At 36.2% G+C, this 23,788-nt stretch overlaps 1 pseudogene; it reads right to left on the bottom strand.

The window, feature by feature from the left end:
- Nucleotides 1-7,632: 7,632 nt before the first annotated feature.
- Nucleotides 7,633-23,525, bottom strand: LOC136152746 (UDP-glucuronosyltransferase 2B4-like; annotated as a pseudogene).
- Between the last annotated feature and the right edge of the window lie 263 nt (nt 23,526-23,788).

Genomic DNA, 23,788 nt, shown 5'->3' with positions numbered 1-23,788 from the left:
ATACCCTTAATTGGTTGCTGTTCCCCCTGCTGTTTGGTAAGCATACATTTATTGTCTATGTCTGTCAATCTGTTGTATGTAGATTCATTCGTATTATTTTTTTTTAGTTTCTATATTAAGTGACATAGTATTTTTCTCTTTGTGACATATGTCACTAAGAATAGTGGTCTCTAGTTCCAATCAAGTTATTACAGATGGCAATATTTTATTCTTTCCAAGGGTGAGTAATAATCCGTAATACATATATCCCACATCTTCTTAAGATAATTGTCTGTTATTGGGCACTTAGGTGGCTTCCATGTTTTATGTTTTAGTTGCTTAGTCATGTTTGACTCTTTGAAACCCCAAGGACTATAGCCTGTCAGTCTCGTCTGTCCATGGAATTCTCCAAGCAAGAATACTAGAGTGGGTTGCCATTTTCTTCTCCAGGGGATCTTCCTGATCCAGGGATTGAACCTGGGTCTCCTGTATTGCAGGCAGATTCTTTACCATCTGGGCTATAGGGAAGTCCCATCCATGTTTTAGTTGTTAAAAATGGTGCTGCTATGAACATTGGGGTGCACGTATCTTTTGAAAGTAGAGTTTTTCATTTTTTCAGCTATATACCTAAAGTGGGATTGCTGGATCATGTGGTAGTTTTACTTTTGGTTTTTAAGTAATCTGCATAATGTTTTTCACAGCAGTTGCACCAATTTACATTCCCAGCAACACTGTATGAGGGTTCTCTTTTCTTCACATTTTCTTTGGCATTTAGTATTCTGATATTTCAGTATTAGTGTTTAGAAATACAACAGATTTCTGTGTATTAATCTTGTGTCCTTTGACTTTGCTAAATTAATTTATGTTAATAATGTTTTTGAAGATAATCGGGGTTTTCTACATAAAGTATCATGCCATCTGCAAGTGGTGGCAGTTTTACCTCTTCCCTTCCAATTTGGATAATTTTATTCTATTTTTTTCTTTTCTGATTGCTGTGGGTATGAATTCTTATACTGTATTAAATGGGCAGTGAGAGTGGGCATCTTTTCCTTGATCCTGAATTTAGCAGGAAGGCTTTCAAGTTTTCAATTTTGAGTATTATATTGACTGTGTTTTTATAATAAATGACTTGTATTATGTTGAGATATATTCCTTCTACATTCAGTTTGATGAGAGTTTTTTTATGAATGGATGTTGGATTATATCAAATACTATTATGTGCCTATTGAAATGATTATGTGATCTTTGCTGTGTTTCTAATCCCACAAACACTCTTCTGGGAAATAGTTTAACTGGATGAAGATGAATGTCTTGCCATGGCTTTAGGTAAGAAGTGCTGTTGAAGCAGGATGTACAGTGAAAACAAAGAACTATTAATAGTCTCAGATAAAATTAAGGGTTGAAAATTTTTTTCAGGATTCCAATTATTGCAAAATTTCTATAGCAAGGAAGAACTATAAAATTCTATATCAAAATGAAGTTTAAAATTCTGAATATCTATGAAATGATACAGTTAAGTAGATTGGTTATTGTTCTTGTTTCTACACTCAACATATGAAAAACAATTACATTCAATAATTTCTCTTTAGTATAACTTTTGAATTAAAATAATAAATTTCACTATATATGCATATAGTTTTATTTTTATTTAATTTTTAATCAGTATTTTTCCCCTGTGAAACATAAATTCTAAGTCAGGTAGACAATCCCTTGAAAGTGAAATTTATATTTTGTCACAAAAGAAGCAGAACGTTATCATAATTCCTCCTACTGAAATAAGCATGAGGAGTTCTATTTATGTAGCAAACAAGCTTGATATCTCAGAAACAGCGAGTCTTTTTTCCCCTTCTTTCCTGTGCCAGCAAAATTCTGGCAACAAAACAGACAACACTTTCTGATGACAATTGCAGCAGTTGCCACACAGGTCAGCAGGAACCCAATCACATCCAGAGAGTTTTACTGGAACCAGTTGAGGTCGTGGATAGCTGGTCGCAGGTGATTGGTTCCTTTGTGCCACACGACAAACTAGATCTAGAAGACTGCTCTGTCCAAGGGTTTCATAGGCTGATCATGTTGAATGGCTGATAACCTCATGCCATTCTCTTTGTAGCTGAAAGAAAATCAAACAGGCATCTATTTATAGAATGAACTCTAACAGATCAAATATGTGAAATTTTCTTTCAGCTGGTAACAGAGAGAACAACACAGAGTGGAAGAAATAGATAATTTTACTCCAAGGTGAATATTGAGACATTAACTTGTGGGTTAGGATATCTTAAAGGCATAGAATTTCAAGTTCCAAAGACTAGAAAGAAAATGGGAGAGGATGAGATTGTGTAGTCTAAAAAATAGAATGAGTTAAGTCCCAAAAGGGAAAGAAAGGAAAGGAATTCATAATATATTTGTTCAAAGTTTGAATTCCCTAGTAAAGAATTGTTAAAAAACCTGGTAGATACGTTTTAAAATGCAGTCATAATCCAGAGGTAGCAGATAAGTCTATGATGAGGTTGAGAGACAAGTCCAGAAAGAACTGATCTTACACTAGTGAAGCAGTGGCTGATAGTGTGGAAGTGGATTGACTCGGTTTGATTCCTGACTGACTCTAACACTTGCTGGCTGCTTTTTTTATTCTTTTTGTTCCTCTCTTTCTTTCTTTCTTTCTTTTTTTAAAATATAATAATTAAAATTTTAAAACCTTTTTATTTTCAAACTACTCATTTTATAATTGGAGGGCCCAATTGCTATATAAAATGGATAGGAATGGTACCTTATCTGATCATTTTGATAATAATGTATTGATTCTTAGAGACATTCCTGAAGTGAAGTGAAGTCGGTCAGTCGTGTCCGACTCTTAGTGACCCCATGGACTGTACCCTGCCAGGTTCCTCTGTCCATGGGATTTTCCAAGCAAGAATACTGGAGTGGGTTGCCATTTCCTTCTCCAAGAGATCTTCCTGACCCAGAGATTGAACCCGGGTCTCCCGCATTCTAGGCAGACGCTTTACCGTCTGAGCCACCTAGCAGGTAGTATTCTCTCAGGAAATATTTGCTCGTATTGTTGTTGCTTTGGTTCTTGTTCTAAAAGAATCTGGGAAAAGACTCAGAATTTCACTTTCAAGCATTGCAGTTACATTTGTTTCTACTGTTGAAGTGATGATGGACTGTGTGTGTGTGTGTGTGTGTGTGTGTGTGTGTGTGTGTGTGTGTGTGTGTGTGTATGTGTGTGTGTTAGTTGCTGAGTCAGGTCTGACTGTTTGAGACCCGATGGACTGTAGCTGGCCATGCTTCTCTGTCCTTGGAATTCTCCAGGTAGGGATACTAGAGTGGATAGCCATTTTCTTCTCCAGGGGATCTTCTGGACACAGGGATGATGGACTAATAGACAAAAAAGTAGGAAGAATAAAGAAATATGGTTCATGAACTCTAAATCACAGAGTACTATAACATGGCATTGCAGCAATGACAATGGGGGTAACTTCTTTCTCTTTTCTGTCAAAAACATGGGGGGAGCACTGGGTTTTTGAGAGGACTGTGGTAATCTGGAAACACTTTTGTAATACTATAGGAATAGAATACAATTTAAAAAAGTTACTTAATATGTGTAAAGTCCAGTATTACTGCCTGGAGAATCCCCATGGACAGAAGAACCAGGTGGGCTACACTCCATGGGGTCGCAAAGAGTCAGACACGACTGAAACGACCTAGCATGCATGCACAACACTATGTTACTAAATAAAATATGCTTATATCATAGCCTTCAGTGTATAGCGGCTAATAAATCATCTTAATTTTCTGACACGAACTTTGCATTATTAAAATTAAAAAACATATAAATATACTAGAAAGATATACACATAGAAAATCAGCAAATGAAAGACCTATTTCTTAAGAAAAAGAAAATTTGCTTTTATACTGATTGTTTAGGTAAATAGCTGCACTAAGATTAAATAGCACAACTTATAAAACACAAATGGACACTGTGCTACTCTTACTGACACATTCTCTAAATGTTTCACTTCAAAGTCATTATGAAACAATAGGGGGAAGTATATATATATATATATATCATATTTGTGATATTAATATAATTGTGTTACTGAAATTCATGTATATCCTGAAGTGATTTGGAAATCAAATATTTTTGCTTTTTTTTCCATTTATTTTTATTAGTTGGAGGTTAATTACTTTACAATATTGTAGTGGTTTCTGCCATACACTGACATGAATCAGCCATGGATCTACATGTATTCCCCATCCTGATCCCCCCTCCCACTTCCCTCTCCACCCGATCCTTCTGGGTCTTCCGAGTGCACCAGCCCCGAGCACTTGTCTCATGCATCCAACCTGGGCTGGTGATCTGTTTCACCCTTGATAATATACATGTTTTGATGCTGTTCTCTCAAAACATCCCACCCTCGCCTTCTCCCACAGAGTCCAAAAGTCTGTTCTGTGCATCTGTGTCTCTTTTTCTGTTTTGCGTATAGGGTTATCATTACCATATTTCTAAATTCCATATATATATGCATTAGTATACTGTATTGGTCTTTATCTTTCTGGCTTACTTCACTCTGTATAATGGGCTCCAGTTTCATCCATCTCATTAGAACTGATTCAACTGAATTCTTTTTAATGACTGAGTTATATTCCATGGTGTATATTTACCACAGCTTCCTTATCCATTCGTCTGCTGATGGGCATCTAGGCTGCTTCCATGTCCTGGCTATTATAAACAGTGCTGCGATGAACACTGGGGTGCACGTGTGTCTTTCAGATATGGTTTCCTCAGTGTGTATGCCCAGAAGTGGGATTGCTGGGTCATATGGCAGTTCTATTTCCATTTTTTAAAGGAATCTCCACACTGTTCTCCATAGCAGCTGTACTAGTTTGCATTCCCACCAACAGTGTAAGAGGGTTCCCTTTTCTCCACACCCTCTCCAGCATTTAGTGCTTGTAGACTTTTGGATAGCAGCCATCCTGACTGGCGTGTAATGGTACCTCATTGTGGTTTTGATTTGCATTTCTCTGATAATGAGTGATGTTGAGCATCTTTTCATGTGTTTGTTAGCCATCTGTATGTCTTCTTTGAATAAATACCTGTTTAGTTCTTTGGCCCATTTTTTTGATTGGGTCATTTATTTTTCTGAAATTGAGCTGCAAGAGTTACTTTTATATTTTTGAGATTAACCCTTTGTCTGTTGCTTCATTTGCTATTATTTTCTCTCAATCTGAGTGTTGTCTTTTCACCTTGCTTATAGTTTCCTTTGTTGTGCAAAAGCTTACCCTCAATGGTGAAAAATTGAAATCATTTCCCCTAAAATCAGGAACAAGACAAGGGTACCCACTCTCACCACTGCTATTCAACATAGTTTTGGAAGTTTTGGCCACAGCAATCAGAGAAGAAAAAGAAGTAAAAGGAATCCAGATAGGAAAAGAAGAAGTGAAACTCTTGCTGTTTGTAGATGGCATGATCCTCTGCATAGAAAACCCTAAAGACTCTACGAGAAAATTACTAGAGCTAATCAATGAATATAGTAAAGTTGCAGGATATAAAACTAACACACAGAAATCCCTTGCATTCCTATACACTAGCAATGAGAAAACAGAAGGAGAAATTAAGGAAACAATGCCATTCACCACTGCAATAAAAAGAATAAAATACCTAGCAGTATATCTACCTAAAGAAACAAAAGATCTATACATAGAAAACTATAAAATACTGATGAAAGAAATCAAAGGGGACACAAACAGATGGAGAAATATACCATGTTTGTGGATTGGAAGAATCAATATTGTGAAAATGACTATACTACCCAAAGCAACCTATAGATTCAATGCAATCGCTATCAAGCTACCAACGGTATTTTTCACAGAACTAGAACAAATAATTTCACAATTTGTATGGAAATACAAAAAAACCTCGAATAGCCCAAGCAATCTTGAGAAAGAAGAATGGAATTGGAGGAATCAACCTGCCTGACTTCAGACTCTACTACAAAGCCACAGTCATCAAGACAGTATGGTACTGGCACAAAGACAGAAATATAGATCAATGGAACAGAATAGAAAGCCCAGAGATAAATCCACGAACCTATGGACACCTTATCTTTGACAACGGAGGCAAGAATATACACTGGAAAAAGGCAACCTCTTTAACAAGTGGTACTGGGAAAACTGGTCAACCACTTGTAAAAGAATGAAACCAGAACACTTTCTAATACCATACACAAAAATAAACTCAAAATGGATTAAAGATCTAAATGTAAGACCAGAAACTATAAAACTCCTAGAGGAGAACATAGGCAAAACACTCTCTGACATAAATCACAGCAGGATCCTCTATGACCCACCTCCCAGAATATTGGAAATAAAAGTAAAAATAAACAAATGGGACCTAATATTTTTGCTTTTAGAAAATTTGGCTTTTAGATAGTAATAGCACAACATATCCCTTCCAAATAAGACAAGAATAAACACAACCAAAAGAAATCAGAATATACCTATATTTATAAGCAGTATCTGCATAGTTGTAATTAAGTTTGAAAGTTCTATTTGTTTGCCATTTATGTAAATGGTTCAAAGTAATGGGTTCAAAGTATTAAAGACTTGCAGATAGAGAACAATCTATTGGTTACTGGATTTGGGGGAATAGAAATATATGTGTAAGAGGCAAAAACTACTGGGAATAATATAAGCACAAAGTTATATTGTACAACATTAGGAATATAACCAATATTTGGTTTTGAGTGGAAAATTACCTAAAAATTGTGTAAAAAACTTTTATAAAAGGGATGTACAGTATTTCCCTTCCAAGTCAGGTACATTTAGATTTTATAATTCTTCCAAAGAAGACAAAACTATCACAATCAAAAAACCCACGAATATACCTACATTTATACATAGTATCTACATAGTTGAAATTGGGTAATTGGAAAGTTCTAGCTGTTTACCACTTATCAGTGATGGAATCAAAATATTAGCATAATATTTTCTAATATTTCAAGATATTAGAAACCTTGGAAAATATTAAATGTAATGGAATTTGAGATTGATTATGTCAAGGTGGTTTCCTGAAAACAAACCATCCTTGAAGAGTTTAAAATATCTGAGGAGTTCACATGCTGAAAGAAAGTAAAGTGGGCAGACGAATGTTCATAGCATCCATTGTTCCCTCTTATAACTTTGTTCTCAATGCCTAATAATTCTATTACCATTTCAGTGATTCTTTCGTTTTAAAGATTTTGTTGCTGCTATTGTTCAGTCTGTCAGTTATGTCCGACTCTTTGTGACCCCATGGGCTGCAGGGGGCTTTCCTGTCCTTTATCATCCCCTAGAGTTTGCTCAAAGTCGTGACCATTGAGTCGGTGATGCCATCCAATTATCTCATCCTCTGTCGTCCCCTTTTAATGATTAGTCCTTTCAAAATTTCTCCACTATCTTTAAACCACTGACAAACCTTTCCCATAAAACCATGAAAAAATATCAGTGTGACACTCACAATAGACTATTGGTGACTGTTTTCAAAGCATTGAGCAAAACTTACTCCTTGTTTTGCTTCTGTGAAGACTTATTGCTGTCTCCCTGGCTTTCAGATGAGAACTTCTCTAGAAAGAACATCTAGCTAAAAAAACAAAAACAAACAAACAAACAAAATACTTATAAAGGATTGTTAATGATTTCCTTCAATGCATTGAGCAAATCTCTTGTTGACATTGTTTCCAAGTCCAATCTGACAGCAGCTTCCTTGGCCTTCATATGAATGTTGTTATGAGGTTGATCTGCAAACAAAGGAAGGCCCACTATAGGGATCCTGTGGTAGATGGCTTCATAAATGCCATTGCTTCCACCATGAGTTACAAAGGCTTTGGTTTTTGGATGACCTAGGAATGAATGAATTTCAGTAAACTTATTAATGATAACTTTTACAATAAAATGAGAAATCTACTTTTTTAAGGCACTGAAATGTGAAATGAAAATACCTCCTGCCATATTAATAAACAAGAAATGTCATAGCCATCAGCAATTTCTGGCCTCCAGTGTGAATGAGAGTTCCCCAAGCTGAGATGCAGTGGATGCTGCCACCCTCTACAGTGATTGCTGAGGAGTTGGGAGAATGCAAGAAGCAAGGTGAACAAGGAAACAGGACTGACCCCAGATAGCTGAGGTGCATATGAAAGGAATGAATTCAGTAAGCCCAAAGACTTGCACCTTCTCACACATAGAAGGCTAAACTCCTTAACTCCATACCTGATCTTTGATGTTCAGACTGCCTGCTCTCTTTGTTTCAAGCTTGTGTATTGCCTGACTTCCCCTCTGTCTCCTTGGAGCAGTTTTCTCAGAGCTACTGAGAAGCTGTCTGCTGGGATTGGAGTCCTAAACATTCCAACCAAATAAAATAGCTCTCTAGTTTCAGGCTGTGACTATATTTTTCAGTTGACAGAAAGAAGCAATATTCTTTTTAGATAACAATTATATATATGAAAGTTCTTTTAAATTGCTTTCAGAACTCAGAGAAGAAACCGCTATGTCAACTGAAGGGGTAAATAAAGAACTTGGAAAGAAGTGCTGAGTCACTTGAACATCACAAATGAATCCAGGATTGGCAGGGGAACAACTTGAAAGAGCATTCTGGGTAAAATAAATCACATGTGCAAAATAAGAGGAGGGCATGCCAGAAATTATTCTCTTAAAGGTATAGTGAAGTCATTTAGTCTGACAGGAATGGTGTCAGGGGAAAAGAAGGGTAATGGTAGTGGCACTGAGACCAGAAGAAGGGAAAGCAACCTTTTATCATGAAGTGGGGAAAGAATTCAGAGACAGAACAACAACCCAGGAAGTTATTGAAAAGTTCACAGTGAGAAGTAATTATAGCTAAAATAAAGATTATAGCCATATGGGATATGACCACATATAATAAAATACCAATGTTATATATTCTCCTTTTTCCCCCTGTCATTGGAAGTAAAAATAAAATAGTAAAGTTTTCTTTTTGAATGTTTTGATAATTCTCTATAAATTTGCTACCTACTGAAATACTATCACTCTGCTCAGCTGTTAACTCATGTTTTTAATATTAGTTCTGACACGTCTTACCCAGAAGTTCATTCTGGGGGATCCAGTTAAACAGTTGAGTATTAGGGTCCTAAGGTTTCTGGTTTCTTGCCATCGTATCTCCATAGTGTGAAGCTGCCAGGGTTAATACCATGACAGGCAGCCTGGACCTAAGTTTTAGCTTTCCCCGAAATGGTAAGATTCCCTACCCCCATCAGGTAACCTGGAGCCAGCCAATCAATATGCGCCCAGTAAGAAACAAAGGGAGAGCTGAAAAGCCCGCGAACGCCCAGGTTTGAGAAAGCCCGCGAAAGTCTGTACCAATAGAATTGCTTTGCAAACATGTAACCAATCCGCTTAAGCCAGCTACTAATTGCTTATGCATATCTTATAAATTTGCATAACAGCTTGGGCTCAGCGCTTTTCTGACCCTGCACCACTGTGATGGGTGAGGCAGAAGGCCCTGGCTCAAGTCAGTAATAAACTTCCCTTTTTTTTCCGAGTTGCATTGTCTTGGAAGCCTTCTCTCTTCCCGCTCGGGGATTCGGACATTGTGCATAACACATAGAACCTGTTAATGGTAAGGGAAATTTCATATTCTATGACTTGAATTCAAAGTTAGAGTATTAAAATTCTGAACTGATCAGAATACATCTAATTATGCGTCTTCCATATGACATGTATGGAAATGAGGACATATTAAGTAATGATAGCTATTAATAAACAGACCGGCTTCCCAGATGGTTCTTTCTAGTATTAGAGAACCCACATGCCAATGCAGGAGAGGTAAGAGATGTGGATTTGATCCCTGGGTTGGGAAAATCCCATGAGTAGGGCATGGCAACCCACTGCATTATTCTTGCCTGGAGAATTACATGGACAGAGGAGCCAGATGGGCTATGGTCCGTAGAGTCACAAAGAGTTGCACATGACAGAAGTGACTTTGTACCCATACACAATATACTGACATAAGTAGGAATACCTACATTTGATGTACACATGATGGCATAGACAAATGAGATATTTTTTAGTCCTAATTCAATAAATTGAATAATTGCTAGGTGTTCTTGTTTCTAGTACAAAAAGATATTGACATATTACAAATAGGCGACACATTTATTTGCCTTCCTTTTATACTAGCTCCTGGAGAAGAACATGGCAACCCACTCCAATATTCTTGCCTGGAGAATCCTGTGGACAGAGGAACCTAGTGGGCTGCTGTCCATGGGGTTGCACAGAGTCAGACACGACTGAAGTGACTTTGCATGCAAGCATGCATTGGAGAAGGAAGTGGCAACCCACTCCAGTATTCTTGCCTGGAAGATCCCAGAGACAGAGGAGCCTGGTAGGCTGCTATCTATGGGGTCGCACAGAGTCAGACACGACTGAAGGAACTTAGCAGCAGCAGCAGTATACTAGCTCTAACTTTCAAACATTCACTCATTCATTTCTTTTTGCTGTGAAAGAGAGTTTACTTATATCAACTTGCTAGTATAGCAACTTATTTTATTAGAATTTTATATTTTGATTACAAAGAAGAAATTCACTCAGATAACTTACTCATGTCGTGCATCAGTCATTTAGAAATAAACATTTTTGCTTATGTATAATTTATTAATAAAAAGCTAATTGGTGTTTCCTAGGAAGTATAAGGCTACAGTCCATGGGGTTGCAAAGAGTCAGACACGACTGAGCAACCTCACTTTCACTTTCAGGAAGTATAACTTCATTTAGATTATAAATTGTTAAGCACTTGCAAAAACAATGACAACTGGAACTTTTTGACATGAATCCAAAGTATCAGCAGTATTACTAGGCTTGGATGTTTTGTGTTTAGAAAATAAGAGCCAGTTTGAAATTTGTATGTGACAATAAAGTTGTTGAAAATGATCAAAAATTGTGACACTAAAATTTATTCAGCTAACCCTGAATACTTTAACAATGAAGTGCAAAGCATTGACAGAATTGATTAATGTAGCCTCTAGGTCCAGTACCAAAATAAGGAACAATTTTGGAATTCCAAGCAATTCTCGTAAACTGGATTATAATTCACTAGTGTTTAACTTCTATTTTCTGTGTGAATGAAAGTAAAGTAACCAGATTCTCAGCAAAAAATGGTATAGGTTATTAGGAGAGCTCTATCAAATAGCAAACTAAAAAGTTGTTCACAAATATCTGAAGACCCCAGAGGTACTTTATATATTAGAAAGTAGGTTACTGCTATATTTTACGAAGAAGGAGACAACTGAATCTTTTCCATGCTAGTCTTCCATATGCTTGGCTCTTTCTTATGGTCCCTTTTCCCTTCTCAATCTGGAGGGGTGTCAGAAAGCATTTAACAAGAGGCTTCCTGTGTGCTGTTTTGGATCTGTCAGGAAACCTCTGGCCCTTATTGATTACTGAATATTCAGGAATTAAGAGGAGAGACACACCTTTCCCGGGGCTGAGGAATCCAGGTATTTCTCATTACAGTGATAAGTACCCTCTTCCTTTTTATGAGCCAAATGGTAAAAGGTGATTGTTTGCAACTCTCTCTTTGATAGGGATCATCTTATGTTTTGTAAGTCTGGAATTTTAATCTTTGTCTTTGCTGAGAATAACCACCTTGTAAGACAGTATACATGCCCACGCCATGTTGGTTAAAACACCTTTGCTTTATTAGAGCTTTGGTCCCTGTGTCTTTCTTTCTATCTTTCCTTCTTTCTTTCTTTCCTTCTTTCTCTTTCTTTCTTTCCTTCCTTCCTTCCTTTCTTTATTTCCTTCTTTCTTTTCTTTCTTTCTTTCTTTATTCTTTTCCTTCTTTCTGTCTCTCTCTCTCTCTATTTCTGGCTAATTCCTTGGAGCGCGGAGGCCCGCTGAGCTCACTTTCTTGCCCGGGCTTCTAAGACCCTCTCGAGAAGGTGCCTATGCCTTCACCCACTCGAGAGGGCGCCTGGTGCCTACGTGCAGCAGCGTGAGCCCTCAGAACAGACTCTATTGGCTTTCTGCATAAACCAGGGGATATCAGCCACTTTCTCTCTCTTACTCTCAGAACCACCAGGTTCCGGTCTATTAAAAGACCAACAGAGGGGTAATATGATCAGTTAGAAACAGAGCTCATTAAGGACCAGACTTTACAATGTGCATGTGCTTGCTTGTTCACTTGCTTCAGTCATGTCCAACTCTTTGAAACCCCATGGAACGTAGCCCACAAGTCTCCTCTGTCCATGGGATTCTCCAGGCAAGAATACTGGAGTAGGTTGCCATGCCCTCCTCCAGAGGAGCTTCATGACCCAGGGATTGAGCCCATGTTTCTTGTGTCTTCTGCATTGGCAGGAAGGTTCTTTACCACTAGAGCCACCTGGGAATCCCCCTTACAATGCACAGTGTTCATCTTACGAACAGAGCCCTATCTTCACACTTTCTCTTTGATCTTCCTACTTCAGGTTTTGGCAGGGTCCAGTCAGCAAGGGAGGCCAATGTTTCTCTTCTCTATATAACTCTGACTGAATGGGTTTCTGAAGGCAGCTTGGGGAGTCTTAGCCGTACTTTCTCTTAATAGCTCCCTGAAAAGATCTGTTCCAAAATTTAGAGGATGTAAAAAGGACCAGGATTACATGATAAATGCACACTGCAAGGAAGCACACAGACATTTTTCAGTATAGCTTAACATTATTGCATGACTATATTTACTATTAAAATTTAACTTCTGAGAACAGTATGTGTACTGTGTACTGTGTCTTAGAAATCCTTCAAGGAAAAGGAATAAGTGACAAAGCAGAATCTGGTACAATACCATTTTAATACCAACATTCAGACTGTATCTCTTAAATATCATTATTTTGGGTTACATTTTTAATCTAAAATCATTATGGATGAAAGTCAGCCCTTGTAATGCTATAACATCTGCCATGTATATTTTGGTTTATTTATATGAGAGATAGTTCAGTTCAAAGTCGCTCAGTGACGTCCTACTCTTTGCAACCCGACAGAATATAGCAGGCCAGGCTTCCCTGTCCATCAGTGCCTCCTGGAGCTGTCTCAAACTCATGTCCATAGAGTCGGTGATGTCATCCAACCATCTCATTCTCTGTCGTCCCCTTCTCCTCCTGTCTTCAATCTTGCCCAGCATCAGAGTCTTATCTAATAAGTCAGTTCTTCGCATCGGGTGGCCAAAGTATTGGAGTTTCAGCTTCAGCATCTGTCCCTTCAATGAATATTCAGGACTGATCTCCTTTAGGATTGACTGGTTTGATCTCCTTGCAGTCCAAGGGACTCTCAAGAGTCTTTTGCAACACCACAGTTCAAAAGCATCAATTTTTCAGAGTTTAACTTTCTTTATAGTCCAACTCTCACATCCATACATGACTACTGAAAAAACCATAGCTTTGACTAGATGGACATTTGTTGGCAAAGTAAGGTCTCTGCTTTTTAATATGCTGCCTAGGGTGGTCATAGCTTTTCCTCCAAGAAGAAAGCATCTTTTAATTTCATGGCTGCAGTCACCATCTCAGTGATTTTGGAGTCCCCCAAAATGAAGTCAGCCACTATTTCCATTGTTTCCCCATCTATTTGCCATGCAGTGATGGGACGGGATGCCATAATGTTTGATTTTTGAATTTTGAGTTTCAAGCTAGCTTTTTCACTCTCCTCTTTCACTTTCATCAAGAGACTCTTTAGTTTTTCTTTGCTTTCTGCCGTAAGGGTGATGTCATCTGCATATCTGAGGCTATTGATATTTCTCCCAGCAATCTTGATTCCAGCTGGTTCTTCATCCACGTGATCAAGTATCCTGATCACTTCCTGATCAGTTCATCCACATGATCATCCATCTGATCAATTCTGATCAGTTAATCCACCTGATCAGTAACCTGATCAAGGGGCTCAGGATAGCAAACCTGAGGATTTCTGTGGACTGCCAGCTTGACTTCAGTCAGGTTTACAGGAACTGTAATTATTATTAAAATGTATCATTTATTTATCAAAATGGAAAACTGTGAAGAAAGAAAAAGATAGCAGTTGAAGTTAAAATTCCTGGATGAATATTTTGCTTTTGAGAAGTCTGCATTTAAAAATGATATGAGAGATAAATTGGAGCTATAATAATAGTTCATGTTTCTGGCAGAAAACGTCTAAAATAGCTATCCACTACTAAGTTACTCTGTGTACCTTTTGTGGAATCTGGGCAAGGTCTGATGCAATCACATTGGCTCTTTCTTCTGACATGTTGCTGATCATTGACCCCAATGAAAACATCACACTACCATTTTCTCCAGAGCTCTACACAAACCCTTTCATTTTCTGTGAAAAAAAAAAGAATTTGTGTTATCAGAAAAGAGCAGTAGCATAGCAGACATTATTGAAGGGATTGCTACAAGAAACCAAACAGTGAAAATCAGATATAGTCTCGAGCTATTAGAGTAGTGGCTTTAAACAGAATATTGTGGTAAAATACACATGACATAAAATTTGCTTCTTAATCATTCCTATGTGTATATTATAGTAGTGTTAAGTATATTCACACTGAGCACCAATCTCCAGATCTTTTCCACCTGGCAAAACTAGAAGTCTATAATCATTAAGAAGCTCACTTTTACATTTTTTTAACCTCTAGCAAGTTTCATTCTGCTTTATATTTCTACAAATATAACTAGTCTGGATACTTCTTATAAGTTGAATTGTACAATATTTGTCTTTTTCTGACTGCCTTTTTTCATTTAATGTTAGGTTCATTCATGTTGTGACATGTGTCAGAATTTCCTTTTAAAGGTGAATAATATTCCATTGTTTGTTTATATGACATTTTGTCTATTGCTTCATATGTTGATGGTTGCTTCAACCTCCTGGCTCCTGTGATTTGAGCTTTTATGTATGTGCATGAGTGCTATGTTGCTTCAGTCGTGTCTGACTGTGCAGCCCTATAGACTGTAGCCTCCTAGGCTCCTCTGTGTATAGGATTCTCCAGGCAAGAATTCTGGAGTGGGTCGCCATTCCCTTCTTCAGGGGATCTTCCCAACCGAGGAACTGAACTACATCTCATATCTCCTGCATTGTCATGTGGATTCTTTACCACTAGCACCATGCTGTGCAAATATCTCATTGGGATCCTAATTTCAATTATTTTGTATATGTATCCAGAAGAGAAATTGCTGAGCTGTATGTATTGACAGGTTTTATATTAGAAGGTGCACAGTATTGTTACCACATACTATATAGTTAATTTACAGAGTGTTTTCCTGTCCACTCACATTCCTTGAACATGCTAACTTCATGTCTTGGACTTTGATCAGTTGTGCTAATACATAGTCAACACTAAAAAATATTATTTTTAAAAATTTTGAGGAAACTCCATATTATTTTCCATGATGGCTGTTTTTAACATAAATCATTCCTGAAATCCTTGGGAAAGAAATGGGCTATATGAGGTCTATTTCTTCTATTATATTTAATTAGGTAAATACGTTTGTATATAAGCAGGAAATGAGATAGGGCCAGTACACAGTGGTGACAAGGAGATGCTATTAAATACTATTATACTCAGGCTTTTCATCTATCATGTTATTAATTGCTAACATAGATTCTTAGAAGGAAGTTATGCCGCAGGATACAACTCACCCTAAATTCTTTATTATTGTAGGTCTATTAAATCAGTTATTTATTCCAGACATACTTTTTTGAGAATTATTTTAGACTAATCATTAATATTTCATTTCTCTATTAGTACTATGAAAAATTATGATTTGAATCACTTACGTCTAAAATTCATTCAGTACTATAAACTTTATCTCAAAATTTATCATAATTTCCCAAGCTGTCTTCTTAAATTCCATGATAGCTCATTTGGTAAAGAATCCGCCTGCAATGAGGGAGATCCTGGTTCAATTCCTGGACTGGGGAGATCCGCTGGAGAAGGCATAGCCTACCCACTCCAGTATTCTTGGGCTTCCCTTGTGGCTCAACTAGTAAAGAATCTGCCTGCAGTGTGGGAGACCTGGGTTTGATCCCTGGGTTGGGAAGATCCCCTGAAGAAGGCAAAGGCTACTTACTCCAGTATGCTGGCCTGGAGAATTCCATGGACTCTATTGTCCATGGAGTTGCAGAGTTGGGCACGACTCAGTGACTTTCCTTTCAACAAAAATAATTCAACTGCCTAAATTACAAATCCCTGACATTGAGGAGTTTGGTGTTATTGTTTGGAAATTCTATGAAACAATCCTATGAGTCCTGTTTATAAACCACAGATACACTTGTGTAGTTACTTATTTGAGTGATCACACTGCTGGGTTTATTAACATATGACACCCTCTGTTTTGAACTCATATTGTATAACTGATGTCACAGTAGGATGTGCTATGTCCAACTGTGGTGAAAAACCTCATCATCACTTACCTAAGTCTCCCCAGAAAGCACCTACCCCACAGTGGGAGAGGTACCCCAGGGCTTTCAGCAGCAGAGATATGATCACCATTTGAGTAGTTTAGTTCTAACTATATAAAGCTCCATGTGAATTTGTACTTGCCTGTAATTGTTTCTGCATTATTTTGTCTTGTGATTCTTTATCTTTTCTAATTAAACAAATGTTACTTTCTATACTAACATAACTGCACATTGCTCAATGATCTCTGTTTAAAAGTGTAGAGGAGGAAATCTCTCTTGGATGTCGGATCAAATCCAGGTACTAATCTTTTCTTATGTCTTTCTTCTGTTTTAGATTCTTTTTTTTTTTAATCTCTGGAAAATAACAACTTAATTTTTCCATCATAAAATATATATTTTCAGATCCTCATTATTGTGTAAAACTTTGCAAAAATATATTTTTTTAATATTTTAAAAGGAAAAGAAAAAGAATAGAAAAGAATAGAAGGCAGTTTTTCAAGCTTTAACCTTGAAGACAATTTTGAAGAGTATTTTTTAAAACTGTGTTTTCACCTTGGTGCCATCAGTCTTAATACTAAGGTCACTGAACTTTCTTAAAACTCACATGGTATATCCAGGTAATATTTTATCTCCAGTGACCAGTAGTAGCATTGAAAATTACCTGTCTTCAATTCTTTGTCGCATTGACTTGTTAACCAATGCTGCTTCATCTATGCTGTGAAAGATACATCCACTTGGCATTATTATAATACATCCTGTCTCTATAAATTACTCACTGATATGGACTGATTCATTTCATACTCTGATATTTTTATGAAAATAGCATAAGCTCATGATAAGAAAACATGCAAAAGTATGAAAATTTATATAAAAGAAAATAAGATTTATTAAAATGCTCCATCCAGGGATATCCTTAGTTTCAGATTCATATACTTTTAGACAAGGTTGAAGTATATATGACATATAACATGTAAGTTAAGATGTATAACATGATGATTGATACATCTATATATGTAATAGGATTGCCATTTTAAATAATAATTTCTTTTTTGTGGCTGGATAAATTAACATTTGGCCTCTTAGTAAGTATAATGATTATAATAAAATATTGTTGGCTATATTCACTATCCTGTACCTTAGATCTCTAGGACTTATTTACTAAGAATTGTAAATTAGAGTCCTTAAAGAACGTCTCTCCTGTTCTCCTAGTTCTTGGCTCTTGGTAACCACATTACACTCCCTAATTACAAGCTAAGCATTTTTAGATTCCACATACAAATGATATCGTACAGTATTTGTCTTCCTCTGTCTTTTCAAAAAGATAAACAAACTTTAAAACTTTAGCTAGACTATCAAGAAAATAAATGTCTCAAATAAACACAATTAGAAATGAAAGAGTAGACATTATAACTGATTCTGCAAATATACATAGGATCCTACAAGACTACTAAGAATAATTATATTCTAACAAATTACATGCCCAAGAAGAATAGATGATCTCTTAAAAACACAAACTACCAAGAATGAATCAGAAGACGCAGAAAATCTGAAGAATCCTAAAAGTAAAGAGATTGTTATTAATTAAAAACCTGTCAACACACAAGAGCTCAGGACCAGATGGCTTCACAGATGCATTTGATGAAACCTTATTAATGCCAGTTCTTAAAAATAAATCTTTAAAAATTAAAAAGGAGGGTAAGAATATTTCCAAACTCATTTTATAAGGCCAACATTACCCTTTTACCAAATAGACATGGACATTACAAGTAAAGAAAACTATATGCCAATATCCACACTGAGCATAGATGCAAAAATTCTCCACAAATATCAGAAAACTAAACTTAAGAATGCATTAAAAGCATTATATATAGTGAGCAAGTGAGATTTATCTCTCAAATGCAAGGATGGATCAATGTACTCAAATTAATAATTGTAATTGCATTGCATGAACAGAAGAAATATAAATAACTTGATTATCTCAATGGATGTACAAAACACATTTGATAAAATGAAACATTCTTTCACGATAAAAAACAAACATATTGGGTACAGAAGAAACATACCTCAATATAGTAAAGAACGTATACAACAAACTCAAAGCTAACATTATACTCAGCAGTAAGAATTTGAAAACTTTTTCTCTAAGATTAGGAACAAAACAAGGATGCGTACTCAAACAGTGATTCAGCATAGTACTGAAAGTTGTAGCTAGTGCAACTCTCTGAGACAAAGTACAAGAAGCATCCTAAATAGAGAGGAAGAGGTAATTTTTTTTGTTTTTCAGAATACATGATTTTCTGCACAGAAATCTCACAGACCCAACCAAAAACCTTAACTAAAAACAAATCTGGTAAGGTTGCAGAGTGTAAAATCAACATACAGAAATCAATTCGATTTTGATGTACAAATAATGAAACATCTGATAAAACTATCCCATTCACAATAGCATCAAAAGAAGAAATAACTAGAAATAAATTTAGTCAATGAACTGAAAGATCTGTACAGTGATAACTACAAGGAGATATTGTAAGAAATAGAAGAAAACACAAAAAATGGAATGTCATCCTGAGTTCATGAATCAGAAGACTTAATATTGTTAAAATGTTCACACTACCGAAAAAATCATACCTCCCAATTTTAGATTATACTAAAGCTGCAATATTTCAAGCAGTAGCATACTGGCCCCAAACTAGACGTGCAGATCAATGGAACCACGTACAGGGCTTAAAATTAAAACCCTGAATATACAGCCAACCTATATTCAACAAGGGAGAAAAGAAAACCCCATGGGGAAAGAATAGTCTGTTCTTTCTTTTTGGAGAAAATTGAATAGGTGTATACACAAGAAATGAAATGAGACTCCTGCCTTACATCCCTCATAAAAATAACTCCAAATGAATCAAAGACTTAAACATAAGCCCATATACCATAACACTCCTAAGAGACAATGTAAGGTATTGGTCTTAAAAATTATTTTTTTAATATGACATCATAACCACAACAAAAGAAAAAACACACAAGTGGGATTACATCCAACTTGGGCTTCTGCACAGTAAAAGAAATAATCAACGACATGAAAATGCAGCCTACAGAATGGAAAAGGCATGTTGTAACTACATATTGAATGAAGGATTAATATACAGAATACATACAGAACTCATACAACAAAATTCAATTAAAGAATGGGCAGATGAACAAAATAGACATTTTCCAAAGAAGACTTCCAGATGCCTACTAATATGAGAAGATACTCAGAATCACTAATCATCAGGGAAATGTATTTCAAAATAACAGTGAGATATAACCGCACCTCTGTTACAAAGTCTACAGCCAAAAAGAAACAGTTTTGTGAGACCGTAGAGAAGATGAATGCTTTATACTGTCGATGAAATGTAGATTGCTTTAGCCCTTGCTCAGATGATAAAGAATATGCCTGCAATGCAGGAGACCTGGGTTTGACCTCTGGGTCAGGAAGATAGTCTGGAGAAGGAAATGGCAACTGGCTCCAGTACTCTTGCCTGGAGAATTCCATGGACAGAGGAGCCTGGGGGGCTAAAGTCCAAGGGTTGCAGAGTTGGACACTGCTGAGAGACTAATATACACACTGGAATATAAAATGAAGGTTCATAATCTTGAAAATTATAATTCCAGCTTATATTCTTTTTTTAACCATCAAGAAAATTTTGATCTTATTATATCTGCTATTTTCCAACTAAATATTATACCTTATTTAGTTTAATTAAATATTCTTTACAAATACGTACATTTATATTGTGGTGTTCATTTTAGCTAAAGCACTGGTGAAGTGAAGTGAAGTCGCTCAGTAGTGTTCGACTCTTTGCGACCTCATGAACTGTAGCCTTCCGGGCTCCTCCGTCCATGAGCTTTTCCAGGCAAGAGTACTGGAGTGGGTTGCCATTTTCTTCTCCAGAGGATCTTCCCGACCCAGGGATAGAAACTGGGTCTCCCACATTGCAGGCAGACGCTTTACCATCTGAGCTACAAGGGAAGTCACAGAGCCTCAAAACTTATGAAAACATTTTACCATTTCATCTTGTTCATCTGATTGTCAATATCTTAATAATTCCTAATATTAAAAACATTTATATTAAGTATGTTAAGCTAAATTTTATTTGAAGTAAATCTTATTAAATTATTTCCACTAACAATTTTTTAGGTAAACTTTTATAATTCGCCATTAGAACACTCCATGGGACATCTAATCTCTAGCAGTTTACTGAATATTATAATTTAGATGATTAGGGAAATCATTTCAGCTTCAATTATTAGTTAGATCTAGGTGGCTGGCAAGCATTGTGTTATTGATAATATGTTATAGTAACAAAATAATGATAGTAGTTAGTATTTCTTCTGGACCACTGAGTGTGTACCAGTGACATTTTGGATGTTTCACATGTACTTACACATTTTTTCCCTCAACAAAAATATAAGGCTTGTACTATTATAAGATCTAGTGTGGTTATATCTCTATGAACTCAGTATCTAGTTTTCACTCATTATTGCTTGTATCTAGCATCAACCTGTGAAGTGGTCTTTTCTGCCACTCATCACCCTTTATAATCTAACTCAGTGACTACATCTTGCTTGTTACCTTTTTGTTTGTTGTTTAAACAATATCTGCCTGCAACTCTTTCTTTCTTAATCCTTTCAACGTTCTTCCCATTGTCCCTACTAGATGTTTCAAATCGCTGTTTCCAACTCTTCTCACCAGCATCATCCGCCTCATTACTGTCTCTTGCTGTTTAGACTAAACTTGGACTTCTTGGCAACCACCATTACTACTCTAATTCTTCTACTCTTGCCGTATCCCTTCTGTTGATTCTTGAACATCCTTCAGATTTCACTTTAATTATCAGTGAATCAGAGATACTGTCTATGATTCATGCTGGATATTATTTTAGCATTGTGGTCTTTCCCTTTTATAACATTTTTGAACAATTTTTATGACTTTTTAAATTATCTTTCCAGGTGGAGTGTCAGGTAGCAAAAACTGTGTCCACACCATTAGTCTATGTTGGGACTTATCCTGGAATATGTCATATATGTAATTATCCAACAATAAATGCAATTATAATCCAATTATAAAAATATACTTAATATTATATTATTTATATAAAATATGATATCATATAGTGATAGATATCTTTTAGTGAATGTCTGATGCTTCATTATGTGTTGAATAATAAAGTTGTAACTTAACTTACATATTCTCAAAATGTCCCACATATTCCAGTTTATTTTGAATGATAACCGGAAGCCTGGCATCCTGCAGTCAATGGGGTCACAAAAAGTCAGGCACAGCTGAGTGACTGAACAGCAACAAATGAAATTCAGATACTTGTGTTGATATAGAAATATATCAGTTTCTAACTGGAAGGTCATTTTATCCAGCTTCCCACATCTGACCCATTGTAATCAAACTTTCTAAATAAAGAATGCAGAATGATTCCTATTGAAAATGCAAAGTTAATAAAGAGGAGTAGGTGACCTTAGGCAGAGGTCTGGCAGGTTTGCAGTTCAGGCTTCCAACAAATTCAAAGTTTGGTAGCCATGGAAAGGAAATGAAAAATCCCAATAGTTTCTTTTTTCTTTTTTTTTTCCATTTCAATAGTTTCAAATGAGCCACATTTCAGCTTTTCCCATTGTTTTTGATAATGTAGTGGGCCTTTCTGAAAGTGAAAATAAAAATGAAAACAAATGTTGGATCAAATGAGAATATTGCTGTGTCTATATATTTTAGGTAATTTTTTAAAAGGAATTTGGGATAATGTGGCCAAAGATGTTTAAATATATCTGTTCTTTATTCATATGCTGATAAATATAAGCATAATGTAGTAAAATATAATATAACATATCTGGAAACTGAGCTACACAAGATGAAACAGTTTCTAAATGCTGCCTAGATACTTGTTCTACAAATATGTGTGTAATTTTCAATGTGCATGTCTATATTTATCAAGATATTTTATGAGATTTCTAGTGACTTAAAATTTTTAAATTCCTAAAAAAGAAAATTTGTGAGTTTGATTTATAGTCACTTACAAAAGTCCTAAATGCTTCAACTTTTTGTATGTGACTTCCTGCTGTCCGATACTACTAATGGGCTTCAGGGTTCTAACCTATCTTATAACTTAGGTGTTTCCATAATATTTGAAAGATTGATGGGCCATTTTGTGTTTTTATTTCACTCTTTCGCTTATTTGAGACAAATTTTTGTGGATTTATATATATATGAACTACCCTTCATGGCACTAGGAAAGATAGGACTTAATCCTACCAAATAAAGACACAAATTACCTAAGTATTATTTGTTGTTTAGTTGCTAAGCATTTCTTACTCTTTTGTAACCCCATGGACTGTAGCCTGCCAGGCTCTTCTGTCCATGAAATTTTACAGGCAAGAATAATGGGGTGGGTTGCCATTTCCTTCTCCAGGGAAGTATCCTGACCCAGGGATCTAGCCCATGTTTCCTGCTTTGGCAGGCAGATGCTTTACTGCTGAGCTATCAGGGAAGCATGACTTACTTAGTACTTCACTGATGGTGGCAATAGAAGGCTTTCGCTATTCTTTTCAATTGAATAGCCAGGCGAAGAGTAGAGACTGTACACTAGAGGTGCTTTAAGTATCTCACCCAGCAACTCTCCACAGGGTCCAACAGCATCTGCAAGAATGACATCAAACCTCGATTCCTGCAGTTTTGTCATAAGTTTCTTGTCTGAAACAACTCCTTTACACATGTTTATACCAATATCAGAAAATTCCCCAAATAAACTTTGCATTGTTGATAGATCGATCCAAAAGAAATCTTTCACCAGAAGCATCCATTTATTGATAAGAAGCTTGACAGCATCCTCAAAATCATCTTTAGTTAAAGATGTAGGGTAAATCTCAAAGTTCATAGCAGATGGTTTATTGGAGTAAGTGAGAGTGAAAGCCGAAGATATTAGAACAGTCACCTCATGATCCTTGGAAACAAGTCCATTCAGAATTGTCTCTATAATCATCCAATGACTAAATTCCACTGGCCACACCAGCACCTTTCCACAACTCCCAGAGCTAAAGATTCAAGTCACCTGTAGCAGCAGCAGAAATGAGAGCCATTTCATAGACGTCGTGCTCATATGCAAGGAATTTAAGGATTTACTGTATCCTTTTGCTATTGCTCAGGCTTATATCCAGAAGAAATCACTCAGCAAGTTAAATTATAACACCTATGCCTCAAATAAGTAGATTACACAAATAGTCAGCAGATGTAGAAAAGAGGTGAAATGGTAAAGTTGCAGAATGCTTCAATTTTGTCCTTGCTTTCACCCATCTAAAAGTTGATGACCTTGTACACACAAATGAATTATATCAATTATATTATTTAAGAAAGAAGAATAAT

The sequence above is a fragment of the Muntiacus reevesi genome, chromosome 22, assembly GCF_963930625.1.
Source record: "Muntiacus reevesi chromosome 22, mMunRee1.1, whole genome shotgun sequence".
NCBI lineage: Eukaryota > Metazoa > Chordata > Mammalia > Artiodactyla > Cervidae > Muntiacus > Muntiacus reevesi.
The sequence above is the reverse complement of the archived record's forward strand: the minus strand, read 5'-3'. Positions and strand labels throughout refer to the sequence as shown.